Source organism: Bemisia tabaci, chromosome 4 (assembly GCF_918797505.1).
Source record: "Bemisia tabaci chromosome 4, PGI_BMITA_v3".
NCBI classification, from domain to species: Eukaryota; Metazoa; Arthropoda; class Insecta; order Hemiptera; family Aleyrodidae; genus Bemisia; species Bemisia tabaci.
Genome location: NC_092796.1, coordinates 9,493,921 through 9,516,239, shown reverse-complemented (window position 1 = coordinate 9,516,239; position 22,319 = coordinate 9,493,921). Strand labels below are relative to the sequence as shown.

General features: G+C 39.8%; 1 protein-coding gene across 1 annotated transcript in view; it reads left to right on the top strand.

Moving 5' to 3' along the window:
• The window catches only part of LOC109032891 (limbic system-associated membrane protein), a gene marked incomplete in the record, with an annotated part of 401,446 nt that overhangs the window by 175,157 nt on the left and 203,970 nt on the right, over window positions 1-22,319 (top strand).

Genomic DNA, 22,319 nt, shown 5'->3' with positions numbered 1-22,319 from the left:
GGAAGTTTTCGGGAATAATTACCCATCAAACACCTCCGACGGCTGGCTAGCGGAAACGTGATCCTAATACCCTTCGGCGATGCCAAATTTTCAAGAGAGTGCCCTAATGTTTCATTAGAAACAACCGTCTAAGACTTCTCACAGTACAGTGAACTAAAGGAAACGGTATGAGCCTATATCAAGCATCAGCAGGAGCAAAGAGAATAGTTGCCTCTCACAGAAAATGGCTCAAATATCACCATGAGCGCATTGGGAAAGTCTGAAATACAATCCTAACTTTACAATCTGCGTAAGAATTAAACGTTTTTTCAAGCTTCTCGCTTCAAAAATGATACAATGACACATGCAAACATTTCGTAAGAGGAATCGTTCCTTCTAACCCTTACGCACTACGGTGATACACACTATTTAACATGTCTGACTCCTCCGCGTGAAAATCATGAGAAAAGGATTACGGTCTCCATCACGCATCTTTCAATATAATATTCCGCTCAGACGCTACTGAGCCCATTTTCTCAAAACTTCATTTTTCCTCTTACGGTTCTCTCCGCTTTCTCAGCAGTTTGACACTCGTTGCTCCAGCCGCTGAACCTGGAGCAGTCGCGAAGCTACGGATCCAGCACACGGAAAATTCGGCCTCTGAGCCTTGCGGACTGATCATTGAAATTGATAAACAAAACCATAGACAAAGAACACATAGGGAACATGGAAAGATCCTAATAGTTCAAATGGGTGGTTCCCGTAGACTAAGGGAGAAAATGATGGACTAACTATGGGGTATCTCGTAAGTTGCCGTTAGTAAGTCTATTACCTACCTCCGTTGTCCATTGCAACCACCCGCTTCCTTTTATTTGATCACTCTATATACCTTTTGTCATCTTTGTCTGCAGCTTTATCTATCAATTTCAATAATCGGCCTGCTGCTATAAGAAGTAATACCCTGGTCCACGAGGGCAAAATTTTTAACAAAGCGATTCTTGCCGAGCTAGGTCGAAAAGTAAGTTTTTGAAATTTCTACCGAAAACTGCCTTTGGTGCTGCTACAGCGTTGGGGTTCATTTGTGTGTCAATACAGAATGTACACTGGAAAAAAAAAAAAAAAAAAAAAAAAACACATTGGATCTAGAATCCAGACTCTTGAAAACATTGACAAGAAAAAGGACTCTCGATTTAATCAGATTTAAGCTTAAATCAAAAAGAAATCCGTTCAAATTAAGAGGCTTGGTTCTTGATTTAAGCTTAAATCTGATTGAATGAAGAGTATTTTTTCTTGTCGATGTTTTTAAGAGGCTGGACTCTAGATCTAATGTGTTCTTTTTTTCCAGTGTAAAGTTGATTTACAATCATGAAATGCAGAAATTGTGTGAGAGAAATCGATTTCTTCATTTTTGATTTCTTCGAAAAGTTTTATGAACTGAGCTCATATCAATATTTTTGAATCATTTTATCTTCTTCATCTGTAGCTTTGTCAATGAATTTCAATAATCGGCCCACAGAACAGACAGCAAACAACGTACCTTTTTTTTCAGTGTTGGAATACGGGGGGAGTTCCTTTGAACCGGATCCGATCAGGCAACAGTTGGCGCGAATCGCGGAGTTTCGGGCGGGAGTTGCTCCGCGGACGGGGATGGGGATGAGAGTGAGATGCGGATGAAGGGCACCGCGAACTCATAACAGCCCCCGCGGCACCGGGCGGGAGCCTCGCGGGCGGAAGACGTCATGCATTAATGAAGAGTTGCCGAACAAAAAGTTAAGAAAAACGACGACGGCACGCCGCCCCGCAATGTTGGCGGAACTCAGCCGCCGCATCTGCTTCGATTCAAACGCACAATTGGCACGGATCCAAGTTTCCGCGACCGTGACTCCCAGCCTCGGCGACGGAAAATCCGCCCTGAGATTTTCGGATCACGTAGCTCGTTTGCGGCGTTGCGGACTCGGTGCGCGTTCGGGGCTAATTGGACAACGTTCCGCAACGAGGAATTACGATTTCTGGCTCGTCCATCGGTAAAAACACCTATCTGCACGAGGAAACTAATAGAACATAAAGTTTTGCTGTTTTAAGAAATACGTGTTGAAATGTTAAAAAACGGACGTATTTCTGTCAAACGGAACTATGTACATTAAGACATAAGCCCTAAGACCCATAAGTATATATGCATGACAGGGCTCACGTCATAACGCACATAGTTCCGTTTGACAGAAATACATCCAATTGAACAACGTTCCGCAATGAGGAATTACGATTTCTGGCTCATCCATCGGTAAAAACACCTATCTGCGTGAGGAAACGAATAGAACATATGCGGGGCTTCGAAGACAATACACATAAGTGCAGTTTTGCTATTTTGAGAAATACGTGTTGAAATTTTCAAAAATACATGAAGCCTTCTGGTGGAAAGGAAGTCTAAACTCACTTTTTGATGCTTCGCGGTTTCCTGAGAAACTCTTCAGTTTCACTTAATTTTAAGAATGAGATGCTGATTTTGCCATGGAGTCCATTAATTTAATATGTAAGTAGGCAATACCCTTGCATAAAAATAGGAGCAGAATGATTAGTTTGAGTTTGCTGCACGCGAATGAACCTAACCCAACCCGAGGGAAGATTTGTCTTAGATAAAATTTCACGAAAGTCACGTTGAAAACATTATATTTTTCTGAGAAGCACTCATTAAAAAAGAATGCTTGCAGTCCACTCAACATATCAATATCCATCGTTTTCTAATTCACTGCGTCCGTAAGCACTTATGTTGTAATAATTAATATCAGTGGCGTGGTGTGTTTTGCGTTACATCGATGGATCTGCCATTTAAACCTATGTAAAAGAATCGATAAATAGGATGTTTGCAACGAACACTTTAATGATCGATTATTTACCATACGTTCAAATGGAAAAATATCGATGATCGATCATTTACGCCTCGCCACTGATTAGTATTCAGGTTATCTCAGAATAAGTAAAGCCAGTTGGACCTAACCCTAATGAACTTATCTGACCTGGTAATTCAATTGTTTCAAAGTATATAATTTTCGCCTTAATATTTTCGCTTTCATATGCAGTAAAATAAATCCTCAAAAAAAGTTTAGAACACATAGACTTGATTTTAATATAATTTCTTAAACTGAGTTTTATCATAAAATTCAAATTCTTTTCCCGTTTTCAAACCAGCGTCACTTACCTCCTTCTCACCAATCGCTATCCATGTTTGACTCTACTAATATTTCTACTGCATTTTATCCAAAACATTACAAAGATATCACCTGATAGTTTTGGCGGCATAGCAAAGTCTTCAATGAGAATCACTTCTCACTTACAAGTACCACAAATACAGTCCTCCATTGTCCAAAAGCCCCCCAATACGCAGTATCATTATAAAATTCAAATTCATTTTCCTTATTTTCAAACCCACGTTACTATTACCTCCTTTTCACCAAACGCCATCCGTGTTTGACTCCACTAATAATTGGATTGCATTTTGCAAAAAGGAACCACGAGCGTTGCAATGCTGCTAAGATTGAGCAACTTCTTGTGTCTTGGAAGAAAACCTGATTATCCATTGACAGTTTCTATTTTACTCGCTGAAAACTGTGAACCTAAGACAAAAATTACCATGTCAGTTTCATCTTTTTTCATGATTTCAATTAATTTACCGCAAAGGATGAATTTGCATAATCTTAGCATCATTGCAATGCTCGTGGTTCTTTTTTGCAAAATACAATCCAATTCTTCTACATTTTATCCAGGATATTACAAGAATATCACCATTACCCGATAGTTTTGGAGGCATCGCGAAGACTTCAATGAGAATCACTTCCCACTTAATGGAGCTTACGAGGCGCTGATTCTTTAAAGGCGTGAGAGATTCTGAGGATTCCGTAGCAACACCTCTAATCCTTCCACACACGAGAGACGAATCGATCCACTCGACTCGAAACATCTTCATTTGAATCATCCAAGTCGTTTGCAAGCGAATCATCCAGCAGCACCACCTCTTGCAAAAGTTCACAGAGGCCCTTCTCGGATCAAACCAAGCGAGGATCTTGGCACGTTTGATAATTCGAAGCAGGCCCTGGAGTCGAATCAACGTTGCCATCCGATGCATTAGCTCCGTCAATTACAGGGTGTTCCGACTTAGTGATAATGAACTGCGCGGCTAGCATTATTGAAACTTCTGACCACAAAAAAAGCTCATGAACACATGTCCACTAAAGCGTTCTTTCACCATTTAGAGCATTCAACAAGATAAGTAATTTACACAAAAAAAAAAGTGAAGTTGATTTAATATTTTTGATGTAAAAAAAGTGAAGTTGATTTAATATTTTTGATGTAAAAAAAGTGAAGTTGGTTCAATATTTTTGATGTGAAAAAAGTGAAGTTGGTTCAATATTTTTGATGTGAAAAAAGTGAAGTTGATTTGATATTTTTGATGTAAAAAAGGTGTGCGAGAACTTACAAAATGCTGAATCATCCGTCACAGAAGTCTAAAGTAACAGAAGTCATTGCTAAAGTTAATGATGTGGCGGGTAATTCATAATTTTATAAGTTCTCTAGTTCTCGCACACTTTTTTTTACATCCAGAATTTTAAACCAACTTCACTTTTTTTCGGTGTATTTTTTTCGTTTTTTACGAATTATAGAAATATTTTGTAAAATATTGCATGAGTTGCAAGGTATTCGGAGGACAAAAACAGTTTGTCTCGTATAAATCTACATGAAAGTTCACACTTGCGTAAGGAACACGGCGCGGCACTTACGGCATGGAGGACGACGACCAAAAGTGGTATAACATTTTGTAAATCGAAATCTAATTGAGCTCCGGAGTTTACGGGTCGATCGCAAAGGTCAGTCACCAATGTGCGCGCCTTTAGTGCCGTAGATCCAAGTGATGCTGTTGTGGGTCATATGCTCTTTTGTTATCAATTGTTTTTTTTGGAAGTATTGTCTAAAGTACGCATTTTATAGTACATGCCTCCAAAAATAGTTTTACCTATCTATCAAGGTAGATTTACACAGGTATGGACAGAACTAAACATCTGGCCTCTGATTGGCTCTCCAGAGGCCCCTTAACTTCCGCCATTTTGTATGTTTTGATTATTTTGATTTATTATGTTTGGTTTATCGTTTGTTAAAATTTTGTGGGATTTTTTGCACAATTTTGATAATGCGATATTAATTTTAACGTTTAAACGCACAAACGTTTGAATGTTTCCAACCAGTAAACTACTCAGAGAATTCAGAAAGCGGCATGGACATGACAATTCTCTGCCCATGGATTCTTGTGACAGTAAAGCGCCTTCAAAGATTCGTGTATGCAACGCGGACATCTTTGGAGCACGAATAGTCGTATCTCCACGCCTGTCTCACCATAGCTTCTCAATGATTGTGTAACTGTACGTATTAGGAACGACGCTATAAGTTAAAATTAAATCTCAAGAAACAAATTTTTCAGTGTAGCTCCTAAATGGAAGATGAAAACTGATTGCAGACTAAGCGTTTCTCAGTTTGAAACACCACTCACTTCTTTCTAATTAAAACGATAGCACTATAAAAGGCATAAAACTATGAACTAATCTGAGGCATCCTGGGTGTGTAGTAGTTAAGTCGGTCCGGCGCCAACCTTAAGATCCCGCGTTCAATACTTAGTGATGACGGGTTTTGAAGGACACAAAAAATCCGCGTCGCATGGCTGTAGATAACCATTGACCACGCTACTCCAATGGTCTCTCCGTCGTTTTGAGGCTACAGGATGGGTTCAAGATATGGCCATCCGGTAGATGTCACAGTCGCAATTGCCCACAATAAGTGCGGCTCTCTCGCGGAATAATGAGATCTTGCTGCTGTTTGGACGGAAACGACGTCAATTTCTGCGCACTTACTGCTCCGCAACAACCTTATATTTTGCAGTAAGAATGAGTTTCACTGTTCTAGTGACGTTATTCAGTTTCATTCAAAATAAAGCAGTGAAATGTCTAATAATACTCATTTCGAAAACTTGCTTTTTACTGTCCTAATCGGTAATACGACAGCACGTATAATCTCAGACCTATCACCGGAAGGAATTGACATGATTCAAATAAAAATAACTGAACTAAAATAACTAAAAAATGTCTTGTTTCTAGCTGAAAAGACGATTGAGCGTCAAAAACAAGTAGTTTTTATCAGGCGAACCCACTTGATCCAAGACATTCCTTTATTAATGTAAGAAAAATCAACGGCAAATTTAAGCAATTTTTTACAGTGGCGGCCGCTGAGCCTTGCAGAAATATGGAGTGTGTCATTTGTATGAGCCAAGGAGCATCATCTAAATGTTATCATTAGCTCTATCACCGATGTAGGCACCTCGGTGGTGAGCCCAATTCGTCACTTTCCGGCCACAGTATCAGAAGTGACATGCGACGTTTCAAAATTTCCGCTGCCATTTTATATTTTTAAGGAGAAATTTTTGGTTGAATTTATTTGAAAATTTCACTGAATTTTATCGGCAGCATGAAGGAAATTCGGTGAAATTTTCGAACAGTATCTTCGAAATTTTTTCTGTAAGAGAATAAAATGGCGGCAAAAATTTTGAAACGTTGCATGGAGCTTGTGATACTTTGGCCGTGGGATGACGAATCGCGCTGCTACACCTCTTATTAATTAGATAGCGTCACATACTATCCATCCCATATTGTAACAACTAGGGAGAGTAAATTAATGAAAAATCAAGCGATAACGTTTTTTAACACCTTGACCAGCGAATTGAAAGTAATTTACAAGGAAAGTTCCGTCAAAATATTCCTTAACCGATTGAAAATAAAACTCAAAAAGACAGCCTATTATAGTCTAAAAGAATTTTTCGAAGAACTTGTATAATTTCATTTTGCTTAAAATGTTGTAATTGTTGTATACATTGTAAATTTGACTTGTACCAGAGTTTTTTACCATAGACTGTATGCATCAATAAAGTCTATCCATCCCTACATCGGAACTCCACGACACCCTATAACGGGAGAAATTCAAGGATTTCCAGAACCATTTGACAACGTGGGTTTCAATTAAATTGGCAGCACGGAGTTCATTGATGGGTGCCTGGTCTCGCTCGACTCGTGAGTTGTTGGGCGACGTTGTCAGTTTTAGCGTGAAATTAACTCGTTTCGAGGGGGGGATCGCGGAGTTTGCCGGTGCTGAGCAGCGACGCTGTTATCAGTTATGTCTGCTAACTCTTCCGGCTTAATTAACGCAATTGAGCTCCGCGCGGCTGAGTCCGGAATATCTCCGCTCGTTTTGTAATCTGTTTCAAGAGCTGTTCCGTGCTTCGCTTCCTGGAATCGGGGCACCCATGACCGGAAGGATCTTCAGACTTCGAAGCCCGCCACGCCGCGCCAGTATGTAGGACCGCGGCGCGGGCCCGATATCTACCGGCGGAAAACGGAAGTATGCATGTTTATATTATTAAAAATGGTAAATGGAGAATTTTTAGGTCTTAAATTTTGTACATTTTATGTTGAAAATGAAATTAAAAAGATAACTGAGCACGAGGATATCTTTGGTGTTTAAATTGAACAATAGACCACTAGACAAGGTACGAATTTAAGCAATCTGATACATGTTTCTTAACCAGAATTTCACGTAGAACACGATTCACACTACGAAAATTACCGAAATCAACTTCTAACGAAGATATTAACGTTTTTATTTCGCACTGATTACGAGGAATTTGAACTGTCCGCTCACAAGAAACTCAAAGCTCTACGTGAGTCAAATCGCGCACTACAACGGTTTCAGCAAGCTTCTCAATCGAGCAATGTTCATTTTCCACCATGTGTTGTTCAAACTTTTGGTGATTTGCTATAGCTGAGCCAAAGTGTCAAGATTGAAGTCGAAGATTTTTACATCGCAGAGACTGTCATGATAAACATTTAGCGCGCGATGTGAATCACGTAGAGCATTGAGTTTTCATGAGCGGGTGGTTTGAATTCACGCATCAAGAATCATTAAATATCTTCATCAGGAGTTGATTTTGGTAATTTTCGTTGTGCGTATCGTGTTCTACGTGAAATTTTGGTTGAGAAACATGTATCAGAATGCTGAAATTCGCACCTTGTCTAGTGGTCCATTATAGGAGGATATCTTAATATCTAATTTGAAAAATAGAATGAAATTGTGAATCAACCACTGTACTAATTGCGAGGGGCGTTGGTTCATTTGAAAGGTGTTGTTCTCAATGCTTCGGGAAAACTATAAATTATTTTCTGGGGTTCGTCCCCGATTTTTAAATCCCTAAAAACTCATAAATTGGATGAGGGAAGTGGGGGGTTTTTTGTTTTTTGTTTTTCGGAAAAGTTTTGTTGCTACGCATCTTACTTTACTGTTTGCTGTCTTTTTATCAGCTGTTTTCATTCAACAATCATCATTAAGTGAGGTTACTTCCAACACTCAACTGCCATCAACTTACATTTTTCTTTTCCCGCGTTTTTTTTTTACGGTTTTTTCATGATTGGTTCCATCTTTTTCCTATTGCCAATTTTTCCTCATTAAGTCAATAACCTCCAAGTTTTTTTTCTCATTTCCGATCAGAACTTTTCACGCTGTTTCTTTTCAATGTGTATAAATATGTTTATTATTAATTTCCATTTTCATTTCATCCTTTTTCTTCTGATTTATTTTTTTAATTTAAAAATTGAACTTTTCAGTTATGATTTTGTTAAAATAATAATAATTTTTATTAATTTTAATTTTAAATGTAACAGTTGTTATGAGTGAAATTTTCAATGACCGAGGCGGTCGTCCTCCAAAACGTGGTCGCGTTTTCCAGAATTCTTCGCATGTTCGTTTAGTGAAGCAAGAACTTAACTCTGTTATTAGTGTAGAAAATATTAGTATAGAAAATCAAAGTTTCATTTCTTCATTTCGGAAGTATAAAATTGATGATCAGAACTTTGATGAAAATTTGTTACCAAATTTTCAGTCGGTTCAATGAATATAATTTGTCATCATTGTGATGCTCGCCATTTTCAGGGTGAAATGTCCAATGGTCATTTAAATAACTGCTGCCAAAATGGCTTAATTTCTTTACCGAGTAATCGGACAAATACCGATTTGAAATCATTATTTTTATATTCTCCAAATTTCATAAAGCATATCAGAAATTATAATAGTGCTGTTGCTTTTGCCTCTTTCTCTGCAAATCGAATTGATATTCCGGGTGATGGACCTTATTGCTTTAAAGTCAAAGTGAAAAGTGTACAGGAAAAATAAGGGGCTGCGAAGCAGCCCCATAAGCCCCTAGTATGACAAAATAGCCGGATCTGCTACCTACATGTAGTCACCTTCAAAGTATCGCAAACGCCATGCAATCGGTTCAAAATTTGAGCAGCTATTTTATTTTTTTACAGAGAGATTTTTCAACGAAGCTGTCCAATTTCACTGAATTTTCTCGGTGCTACTGGTAACATTCAGTGAAATTTTCAAACAGATTCAACCAACAATTTCTCTGTAAACACATAAAATGGTGGCGGAAATTTTGAAGCGTCGCATGGCGCTTCTGATAAATTAGCTGGAATGGGAAATGCCGCCAGATGACGTCACAAGACGGCATTTTTTTCTCAATTTTAAATCTATATGTTTCTATCATTTCCCATTTCACAGAAAAGTGTTAAAAAAAAACTACGAGCTCAGCTCACTATGCACTCTCAGACGAAGTAATACAATTTTTCGAGCAAATTTTCCAAATCGAGAGAAGTCTAGGTGGATGGGGTATTTTGAAAGAAAGGCGGAAGAGACTTACGGCCGGTAGCAAATGTTAGGTGAGAATGAATACGAAATTGGAGAAGGGTTGAGCACGGCATACGTCATCGCCCTGAGATAAGGACTATACGCAAGGAGTTCTCAAGATTACATCAAATGCCCGAGCCGCGCTAGGAGTTTTTCACACTCCTGTAGGGAGACTCCTTTTGTGTAACGCTGCTGCGTTTCTGCGTATGCAGAACAAGTCTGTCCGTATAGAAGTTCAATCGAAAATTATGTGTCTCCTCCATGCCGAGTTATTTTTTAATCGCATAGTCTGCCCGTCCCTCCAGATTCGTGTTGAAAATCACGATCACTTTGGATGATGCGACTTATCGAGCACCGGTGTATTGCGGCGTATTACACTCAATTGAAGGCGCTTACAGAAACGTCGCGCGTTCGGGTTCTACACTCGTTTCAGTGTGATACAATATTGTGTGGATAAATCCAGCAAATTCTCAAAAATGTGTAATGTCTAGGTATCATACGCAATGGTATTGTATTTTATTTTCTTTTTATCATATTCGATTTTTAGGGGCCCCTATCTGATACTGTCGGATTCTAATAGTTGAAAATGTCAAATTCAAAAGACTAGCAGCCATTCAGAAATACGATTATTCCTTAAAATCCAGAGTTATTCTTCAAACACACTTGCTTTTCAATGTCACAATGCTCAGATTGTTAAGAGGCTCATTTCAATTGTGATTTGCGAGGCGTGTGTTCATTGTAGAAGCCCAGAACATTTTCGTTCACAGACATTATAAGATAAGTATAAATCTTTTAGCGAGCATATAGGGTCCTCTTTTCGTCCCGCAGAAATTTCGTTTTAATTTCCATTGATATTCGTTGCAACTCATATGGCAGTGAAACTAGCTTTTTGAGAGAGTGATAAGTTTCACGTCTGGTTTTTAAGGACATTTTACTTGGATTGGGTTGGAGAACAAGAAGTTTACCTTCCATGTGTGGGACCAAAATTTAATCAGAAGTACATACTTTCTCTGATGATGCAACTAAGTTAGATGTAAATAGGTGAGTGGGGCATATTTGAATAGACGTTTTGATAAAACGTCCCTCAAAACCCTCAAAAACCACTTATTGCTTGAATTCTAAAACCCTCTAACCCTTTCGTAGATAGATTCGTTCTGGCAAGGCGATTAATTATACGCTTTGCAAAAAAATTCTATAAAATATTGTTTGTTTTGATGGGGCTTTTTTGTATTTATGGCAATTTGTCATTGCTATAAGCTCTAGCTGTGACTCCTGAAATTCTCATTTTTGTCACAGTTAGTTCCACACATTTTTTACCATTATTTCCATTAATTCACCATTCCGCTGGCCGATTTCTATGATTTTTGCGGCCATCTTTATGAGAGACAGTCCGCAGATGAGACCGCTTTACTCGATTCCGGGGGTTAGGCCACGTAGCGGCCAGAGGGTGCACCCCCTAATTTTCCACAACTCCAGAATAGGTGTTAAATTAAACTGATCAAATTGATACATTTATCAATGCCGTGCTATGTCAGTACACTGTTCTGGAATTTATTGCTTTTTTACATTTGCTGTGTTTTAAGTGCCTGTGGTTTTAAAGTCTACACACCCCACATTATTCAACTGTATCCAAGCCGTCTACGAGCTAAGCTTTATGGGTTTACGTGTACTCTTAACCTTTGCACACTCTGAATTTCTGCAGAGAGCGGTTGTATGAGAACTTCCAAAAAGAGGTTGATGTTGTTATTCCTCTCGTAAGTTTACTGAAGCATCCCGTTCCTCTGATGCCATTAAAATGTACCTGCTGCCGACAGGGTCTATTCAGTTGCTCCTTCACTTTAAACTGACGGATTCAGCTATTCAGTGGAGCCTGTTTTCGGGCACAATTAGAGTGAACAGTTGCCAAGATAAAAGATTCATCTCTAATGGGGCCTTTTAAATGCACAAACCGTTGACTTCAAGATTCTTCATCTGCTTCCGCCTCATAATATAAATGTCAAGAGGCATCGTTGAATGATACAGTTTTTTTTTTATCCTATCTGTTGGAACCCAATTATTCAATGCGGCTCCGATAAAATCCTCCACTCCTTCAAGGTTCATGTAAGGGCGGAGGATCTGCAATTCTAGCGACTGTTCATTCGCCAAAAATTTATAGAGATACACGGTTTAATTAAGTTTCAAACAAACTCTCAAAGCTGAGACTTTAATGGTGACGTACGGCTGAATTTAATCGTTCGAGATCTGTAATTAGTCAAATTCTCCCTGAAGAACTGGGGTTGAATACATAAGCGAAATTGCCACCCTTTGTGGAGATTTCGAAAGTCAACTGATGAATTTAAAAATGCTACCGATCGTACCTGTGCATCGATATTTTGACTAAGTACAGAGAGGAATTCTCCTGTAAAAGTGACTTGAATACGGTCACCTCCTGACCCACTAAACGTTCGCGGATGCGACTTTGACATTATGAATTCACATGAAACTGATTTTCCCATTGACTCTTTAACCCTTGCACTCCTCTTTATCGCTAAGGTCAGTAAGGACATCAACTCGCAGTGAGCAGATTAGCGCTCAGGGGCCCGGGGTGTTAGCGAGCACAAAGGGCCCGCACATACGCGGATTGCATACGCTTTTAATTGAAGGCATTTCACCTTCTTTGGCTCGCTGACCTGTATGCGTCATCTATAATTGTGGATCAGAAAAACGACTGGGAGATTTTTTAGATAACTATAAAGAAGCAACGTTTTTACAACACTGTAATCGCGCTGGTTTTTTTGCGAAATGCGATCCAGATTTTGATGGAAACGGACTGATGTCACAGCATTTCTGGATTATATGAGCTGACTTCTCGACCTTAAGAAATCGACGTTAAATCATATCAATTCTGCCAGGCTAAGGCAGGACGCCGTATGAGCATTCGAGAGTTGCCAAATTTCCCTTGATAAAACATGTATTTTTGACGACATTCACGCACATTATTCTTTGAAATTTTCAGATATTTAAGATTAAAGTGCGAACGAGATTGTCCGAAAATTTTGGGGGAAAATATTCACAATAATCCCTGTAAATTCGGTATCTATCGCAGAAAATTTGACAACGCCTGAAGGCTCATACGGCGTTCTTCCTTAGCACGGCAGAATAGTGCGACCGAGCTGAAGACGTCGTCTACCGGGTTATAATATGCACTGACTCCTCGACCTTAAGAAATCGACGTTAATCATATCAATTCTACCGGGCTAAGGAAGAACGCCGTATGAAAATTCAAGAGTTGCCATACTTCCCTTGATAAAACATGTATTTTTGACGACATTCATGAACATTTTTCTTTGAAATTTCCAGATATTTTAGATTAAAAAGCGCACGAGATTGTCCGAACATTTTGGGAGAAAAAATTCACAATACTCCCTGTAAATTCGGTTTTTATCGAAGGAAATTTGGCAAAACCTGGAGTCTCATACGACGTTCTTCCTTAGCACGTCAGAACAGTGCGACGGAGCCGAAGACGTCGTCTACGTGCGGCGCGACGTACTCCGACGTCTCGGGCGGCAACCCCGAACCCCGGCCGACTCCCTCCGGAGTAAACTCGTCACTTCCGCCCGGGCGCCCTCAGATTTGAGTGGGAGTCTCTCATTGCCGCGCCAACACGTACGCCGGATTAACTCGTAAGCGGGCGGATCGATAGCCCGCGCCCGCGACTTTCCCCGTAATTGATGATGCTAAATATTGCACCCCGCGGGGTGGCATGATGTTTTTATTCCGCGGCTCCCCCCGGTTCCCCCGGCTTTTTGCACCACGCGGTCGCCTTTTATTGCCTGTCACTCCTGCCACCCCCACCCCCCACTCACCCCCACCCCAACCTCGACCCGCCGCGATCGTCACCCCGCGCTTCCGCGGTAAAAATCTACAATAACTTGACGTGTAACTACGACAAACTCGTTCGGCGTGCGGACCGTCGAAGCCAAACCCGGGGAGGGGGGTCAAGGGGAAGGGAGTGAGGAGGAGAGGGTGGGGAATGAAGGGGAGGAGAGGGTGGCGCCCTGCGATTGCGATCGGATTTAATGGCGCACCCCGCGAACTGATATATCCCGCCCGGGCAGCTTTCATCGTAAAATTAGCTGCTGGCTATTGCACAAAGTAAGCGAAAAATTTTGTAGTGTCAGCTTGTCTGAGATTGCTTGGTTCATGATTATGAATCGAGTGAACTTGGCGTACTTAGTCGGACGCCCCCAAAACCGCGAACCGCACGTTTCCCGGTTTGCGACGTTGTGGACTTCCCGGCATTCTTTATTCTTCTAATCGAGAGTTACTAAACGACAATGCTTCCAAACGTATCGACGGTGAAAGTCGGCAATCACATAACTCGTTTGCGGTGTCTGAAAATCTCCGCCTCTACGTCATTTTTTTAAAGGAGAACAAATTGTTATTATTTCTTGAATTTTTTGCAGAATCTTCTTCGCATTGAGAAGAAAAATCACGACAGTTTTAAAGAATTGCCGTTGAGTAGTTTTCCATTTAAAAAATAAAGTATGACAGGAAGTCTGCGACGTCGCAAACCGAGTTATGTGATTGCCGACTTTCACCGTCGATATGTGATTTCTTTGCTCGAGGTAAAGTCTGTAAAAAGTTCAAGAAAGTTTGATGACTTTTTTTTTGAAATAGGTAAGAAAGGAGTGAAGATGTTTAAACAATGCAAATGAGGTATGCAGTTTGGGATTCTCAACATCGATATGTCGTTCCTATAAATTGTAGACCATGATATATATAATGTGTTTTACATGGTGAAATTGTGATTGACCAGAGCACATGCTAGTTCAGCCATTTTCAAGGTTGAGTTAACACCCTCTTAATGTGAAATCTCGTACTTATGCTTGGAAAAATAATTTCAATCGGATTCAATCGCCTCTAGACGTTTTGATTGTAAAACTCGGTGCCGGTTGTCACAAAGTAAGGGTAAAATTTCACAATAACAGCAGGGTTACCTCAGTCAGGGAATATCGTGAAAACCGGAAAATGCCAGGGAATTGTAAAAAAAAATTTTCAGGTACGAAACGCTAGTTTAAATAATAAACTTCGAACGGTTCATCAAGTTTTTACTATTAGGTGCTGTTTATCGTAGTTGCATTTGAACGAGGAAAAAAAGTCCCGGACTTCAGACTTATTTTTCTGCAAATCATGATCTCTTTGGAATCCTGAGTTTCTAAGAGCTCACAATTCTGGTTTAGTTTGATGTATTTGGAAATAAATGTGGTGAAAGTTGTTTCAAATCAACAGTTGCGGTTTTGAAAAATGTTTCTCTCCATTTCAATTACGTTCACTTATCCCGTGAAAGCTATTTGGAATTGCAATGAACAAAAAAAATAATAAGAATAAAAAAGAAGAAAATACACAAATACACATATCGGACTCCTCGATAGTGAATAAAATGGATTTCCAGTCAAATCTCATTGGTCAATCACTTGACAACAACGTAACCGCGACTGTATAGCATCTACGCAGTCTAGCGGAGTCGCACAGGACTTACAAACCCTGGTCTCGGGGCCCCATGATACTCCATTTGAATACCGGAAGCCATTTGTCATATCGTGTCCCTTGCAGACTCTTCCCACGTTGCCAAACATTTACAAGAAAAATAAATCTCAGAAGTAAAAAAATTTAACCACTAGAAGCGTAATATACCATGAGAAAGGATAGCCTCACGAAAATTGTGTGCTGAACGTGTCGGAAATATCGAAATTTCAAAATCAATTCGTAACGATAGACGATAAGCATTTATTGCTCACATTAAACTTAGAAGGATCATACATTCTGTTTGCGAAAAGATCAACGCACATGGGTCAAGTTGATCAGTGAAAACAACTTGTATAACTGTGCAAATGACTTAGTTTAGGTAACCTATCGCATTTGGTGGGTACCACAAATGAAGCGTTTCCATAGCAGCTTTTTGTTGTACGCAGGGAAATACCTGTTGCATCAAAAAATGGCTGATTTTATTTCGTAAAATTTTAGATCTCCTAAGGAAAGTTCATTGATGCATCAGTTTCTACGACCATATATCGAGAAGTATTCACCCCTCCGAAAAAATTATACCATGGCTGAGGACATTTCTGCGAACACCTTGATAATCGATCTTTTCCCATAGATTTGAATCGCAGATCAATCGATATATCGCAAAGCATGCCACGCTACATGGTTCCGTATCGCATTAATACGTCCAATTCTGAATTGTATTGGCGGCTATGATGGTGACATTTACCCCCAAGATGCGCCTTTTTTGAGTTTTAATACATATTTAAATAAAAAATTAGTTGGACATTGCGTTGTTTGGCTACATTGAAAACACTTTTGAGTAAACTTTGATTCAAGTGTTCAGTGTTTCTTGTGAGAAAGAGGTTTAGATGACCAACTGTGAGAACCTTTAATTTCTGCTTCTGAAATGAATTCATACTTTTTTTTCTCCAATTTTTATATTTGTCTACACAATGAAGACATTCGACATTTTTGTTGCAACAATGTGTCTTGTTCAAATAACAATTTTTTTCACAGAAACCGAAGACGCGTCTTCCTAATCGAGAATTTTGGTTATTTGCTCAGTCTTGGTTTCTACAACCGTGAGTTGTCGTAAAATATCCGGAAACTTTGGCATCTCATTCGCTACGAAGTTCAGCTCTTGTAGCAAAATTTCAGTTCTTGTAACTGAAAACGTAACTCCGTACACCGCTTTCTACGCCACACCTCGAACAGAGGCCGTATAATTTAAAGCTTGATCTCTAACATCAGTCTATTCGTTCATTAGCCTTTCCTTTTTTATCATGTTGCAACGATGTAGAAACAACAATGTGCTTTTTAAATAGAAGCCAGCGCGACTCTCGCGGCAAGCATGCGGATATTTCTTTCCTGCCATATCGTTGAAGTCGGAAAAGCTTGGTCTGGTCATGTCTTAATGGAGATGGATGTGGCGAATATTTTCGAGCACTCTTGCTCTTTGAACGTATGAGTGTCGATCATGTCTACCAGAAAAATGCATGGAAAGCGCAACTGTGCACGTGCATTCAACGCTTCATTTCGTCGCTCTACTGCACAGTCAAAATTCTCGGTGTAAAATATTTAGTCCATCATTTTCCCGCTAAGCATACGAACAACAGTCACCAGTTTCTACAAAAAAGATCCTCCATTTTTCCTTTGTCTCCTGTGTTTGTCAGTTTTAGATAATTAGCCCGCAGATTTTAGTAGGATGAATTTGATGATATTCAGGAATTTTTATTACTTCTGTGTTAAAGGAATGATACATTAAAGGAAATAAGGCACCGTCCAATGTAATTTGGTTAATTTTGGCTGATTTCGTCCAGTTGAAAGTGGAATTACACATTTGCTTTCCATCATCAGAATGACAATTTGTGGAGAGTCGCACGACATGTCTGATGTATTATGAAAGAGAGAAATAGTGCGTTTCGAGATGAGCTTCGGTTAGTATTTGTTCTGATGCGTTTCGAATCTCACTCGAAATATGCTTACTGTTTTTTCCTGAAAGTGCCGTCCGCGCAATAATGGAGTGTATGTATGTAATTTGTCTTACTCGATTACCGTGAGTGATGCATGAGCGGTGTTATTTCTAAATTACTTCGGCGGCAGAAATTGGTTATAGCCTTGTTCAATAATAAGTCACTTTGCGGACGGTGGAAGCAAATGCGCGAAAAACTGTTCAACTCTTTAAAAGTTTGCAAAACGTTCTCCTGCAAGCTCCTCTCAAGGACGAATACTTTCGAATAGCAGCCAAAACCAATCCGAAGCGCATCCGAACATTGTAATGAATACCAGAGCTGAGGGGAGGGGAACACATTCAAATGAAGATGGACACTTTGCGAAATTATTAACTGTTCTTATGTTTAATTTTGAAATTTTTGCGGAAATTTAAGGAATTTTCAATTATTCTTAATCCTTTCCTGAGAAATATCAAAGTAAACATTGTTGCAAATAGCAAGGTGTAAATTATAAAAATATATAAATTGGCTCAGCCCTTGCACCTAGTCAAAAATTGATCGAAAGAAAGTCAATGAGCAGTTTATTGCTCTGCCGTGTGAAGGAAGAACGTCGTATGAACATTCAAGAGTTGCCAAATTTTCCTTAATAAAACATGCATTTTTGACGACATTCATGCATATTTACCTTGAAACTTTCAGATATCCTATATTAAATTGCATACAAAATGGTCTGAAAACTTTATGGGAAAAAAATTCACGATCTGTCCAGTAAAGTCGTTTTTATCGAGGGAAACTTGGCAACGTCTGAATGCTCATACGGCGTTCTTCCTTAGCACGGCAGGGCTGGTCATCGCTCAGCCGAATTCCATATTCCGCCAGGAGAGGCTGATCGAGGAGCGAATTCCAATACACCCACTTTTATTTGAAATTGTATCCGTTTTCTGGGAGATTTTCATTGCTGGCAAGCGACTTGGCCCGGAATAACGGTCGCGGAACCCGGAGAATCCGTTGAAGCGTTTTTAATGACGATGCCCCGGCCGAGGCTCCTGTCACTTCGCGTTGTGTGAATTTACACCTCTCGAGCGGCAAATGGTGAATTTTTGGTCGCGCTCCCGCCTCCCTAAGTAGACAACTGTAAAATACAACGGAGGTAATCGTGCCAACTTAAAACTCCGTTGCCAAGTATACCGTCCGACCAGACTGTATCGAACGTATTACAGACTGCTGTTTCTCCCCCCCCCCTTTTCATACTACGATTTGTGTGCTGCCAATACACAATTCATAGCGTTTGCGTTTAGTTGCTTTTACAGGGGGCGAGAAATCGTTCAATGACAATCTATTCGGGGCGGCGATGCAACTATTCAATCTCAGGTGTGTACTATGGTATCCTCGCTAATTGAAGGCGTTTCTTAGAATCATGTTATGATGCTCGATTCTTGTAGATTAGCCATGAATAATGATCCGTCACACAATTCATAGCGTTTGCGTTTAGTTGTTTTTACACGAGGAGAAAAGGTGTTCAATGACAATGTATACTGTGTGGTGATGCAACTATTCAATCTCAGGTGTGTACTATGGTATCCTCGCTAATTGAAGGCGTTTCTTAGAATCATGTTTTGATGCTCGATTCTTGTAGATTCGCCATAAATAATGATCCGTCACACAATTCATAGCGTTTGCGTTTAGTTGCTTTTACACGAGGAGAAAAAATTTTCAATGACAATGTATACGGTGCGGCGATGCAACTATTCGATCTCAGGTGTGTACTATGGTATTCTCGCTAATTGAAGGCGTTTCTTTCCACCCATCATCTCTTCACGTTGATTGTGCAATGGGTCAGTTGCGCCGGTCACAGAATCATGTTTTGATGCTCGATTCTTGGAGATTAGCCATAAATAATGATCCGTCACACAATTCATAGCGGTTGCGTTTAGTTACTTTTACGCGAGGAGAAAAATTGTTCAATGGCAATGTATACAGTGCGGTGAGGCAACTATTCAATCTCGGGTGTCTGCGATGGTATCTTCGCTAATTGAAGGGGTTTCTTTTTACGCATCATCTCTTAAAGTTGATTGTGCAATTGAGCTCTAATGAAATCTCTAATCAATAAAAATGCAACGTCCGCATGCAATCCTTTATCTGAGCCGGATTTCAATTCTATATTTTGAGATTTTCACAAACCCCTCACCGAAAAAAAAGTGAAGTTGATTTAACATTCTCGATGTAAAAGAAGTGGACGAGAACTTATAAAATGATACATCACCCGCCACAACAGTTAAATTTACATCTTGGCATTGCCAAAGTAACTTCTGTGGCGGGTAATTCAACATTTTGTAAGTTCTCGAACACTTCTTTTACATCGAGAATGTTAAATCAGCTTCACTTTTTTTTACGTTGTACTATAGCTGTCGATGGCTCAGTTCAATAACCACAACGGTGCTTGAAAATTGTTACTCCTATTTTTTTTCTTTGTAAAAGCAAAAGGATCAACTTCATATATTACAATTAACACATAATATTCTTTAAACACTTAAGAAAAACCAGTTTTATTTTTAAGGAATTACGTTGATATTGATTTTTGAAAGAATTTGTCAACATCGTACATGGACCGAGATGTTCGATTCCAGAGTTGAGTCATCGGCAAACTCTAATCCATTTCCCCTCGGTTTCGCAACGCCGTATCAAATCGCCGACAGAATCAAAGTTCTCTCCTCGTGTCACATGTTGAATTTATTTATTTTCCCCCAGCTCTTACCGGTTTCTGGCTCTTGGCATGGAGAACGATGCATCATCTAATGGGAACTCGGATCCCTGTTTCAGCCCCTCTCTTTCGTAACCCTTCGACTTAGCCTAGGTACTGCAAACTCCGCGCTCGGTAACGTAACGGTACACCGAATACTGCCGTGCTAAGGAAAAACGCCGTATGAACCTTCAGGCGTTGCCAAATTTCCTTTCACGAAACGCGAATTTTCTGGTAAACTTATGGATATTTTTCTCCCAATTTTTCAGAATATTTTCTTTGCAATGTCACCAAATGATTCTGAAAATTTCAAGGAAAAACATTCACAACTTTCCTCAAAAATAAACATTTTATCGAAGTAAATTTGGCAACTCTCGAATGTACATACGGCGTTCTTCCCTCGCACGGCAAAATAGCGGTCGGATGGGAACCTATCCCAAACCCTGCTAACGAAGTTCACTGAGAGACAGTACACAACGAAATTGAGGGTTTTCTCTTAGAGTATAAAGCGGATCATCATTATACCGGCAGATAAATCTGATATTAACGTGCCTAGTCTTGTCGTTCATACTAGAATGTCTCTGAGAGAAAGAGACTTGTGCATTTATTAACAGTCAGGGTGTTTTATATATATATATATATATATATATAGATAAAAGCTATCAGGCTCAATTGGACGTATTTCTAACAAATGGAACTATGTGCATTAAGGCATCCACCCTGAGACCCATGAGCATGATATATGCATGATAAGGGTCACGTCATTAATTCACATAGTTCCGCTTGGAAGACATGCGTTCAATTTAAGAGATTTCGACAATGTAGAATGGTCTTATAAAACGGATAAAACATGAGACCATCATAGCTGTAATGGTTCTACAAAAAGAGGAACCGGCTGTTCAAAGAGTGCAACATCTCATTTTGACGGAATTTCGTCAAACCTACAAAAATCTGACTGAATTGGGTGAAAAGTCGATAAAATTGGTCACACATTTTTGTGGGCTCATTAAAGACTAACGGACAGCTGAATGAAGGGTTAACGGCTTATAATAAAACTGCCTAAGAGCACAATTGAATCTCCAAGTTCGAAAACGACCCGACTCGTAGTTTTTACAATGTTCATTTTTTTGCGTAAAAACAGTCCTTTTCTAGCAGTCACATAGTTTTATCGCCTCCTCACAAATTTCATTTTTCCAAGATGGATCGTCTTAGATCTGAAAGATTCAATTTTACGCTTAATAAATCGTTCACCTCAAGAAAATTACTCCTTGCGACTCAACGTGACGACATTGAGTGTTACATTTACTCAGCGATGTCTAGATACATAAGAATCGCTTTCCAAGCGCTCTTTGGCGCTCTGCGACGCCTAGCCGCCACAAAACTCGGTCCTTCCACAACCCGTCCGAAAGTTGGCACTCCCTCATTTCATTTAAAACTCCCTCAAAATCAGCGAACATTGTAATACAATGTCTGAAAGGTAGTAGCACTGAATATATCGGTATTTGGAGTGTAGCCGAGTGCTAGAAATCTTTGAATGCCTACTTCTAGCACTCGGCTACGCTCCAAATACCAATAAAACTCCCTTTCGCCTCCCTTTCACTGGGCGTTTCTTTCGTCTCCTCTCAGGAGGAACCCAATCAAGCATCTTCTTAGCAGCCTCTCTTCCGTCATCCTGTTAAAAAAAATGAAGTCTAAATAAAATGCCAAGCAGAAAAATAAAAATAGTTTTATGCCCTAGTTAAAATTGGCACTGAATGGCCCTCGAGAAACCGAGGATCCGCATAAGTAGAATCGAAAACAGAGTTAGAGTTGAGGATTAGCATCATTGACCTCAAGCGGAAAAGCTTAACGCGATCCGAATGGCCGTAAGAGAGCGGACGGGTGGGGCTTAAAAACCACTAATGAACTTCAAACAGTTAAGAACTCCGCGGTCGTATCATCGCTGCAATTTCCTCCGTCGTAAGCACGGACTCCGATCCGAATTCGATCCGGCGTGGCGGCACTTGACCCCCAAGTTCGAACTTTCGAGCCTCCGCCAAGTGGTTGAAAGTTTAAAATCAGCGGAAACTAAGTGAACTTTGCTCGGAATGAGAGGCATCGAGCCCACGTGCCATTTGCAAAGTTCATTTTATTTTTCTTCTTTCCATAGTAACTTAAAATAAGTATGCGTGCGGTTTGATAAGTGCATTGAACTGGGTTTGATTCGGTAGTTTAGCAAGTCCAAGAAGAGTCAAACATCATGTAAAAGTAGTTGAAAAACATGTAAAGTTTATCACACTCAAGTCCATTTCTGACTGTCTGAGGGAAAGTTTAAACACTGTAAATAAATCTATCGATATTTTGTTTCAACT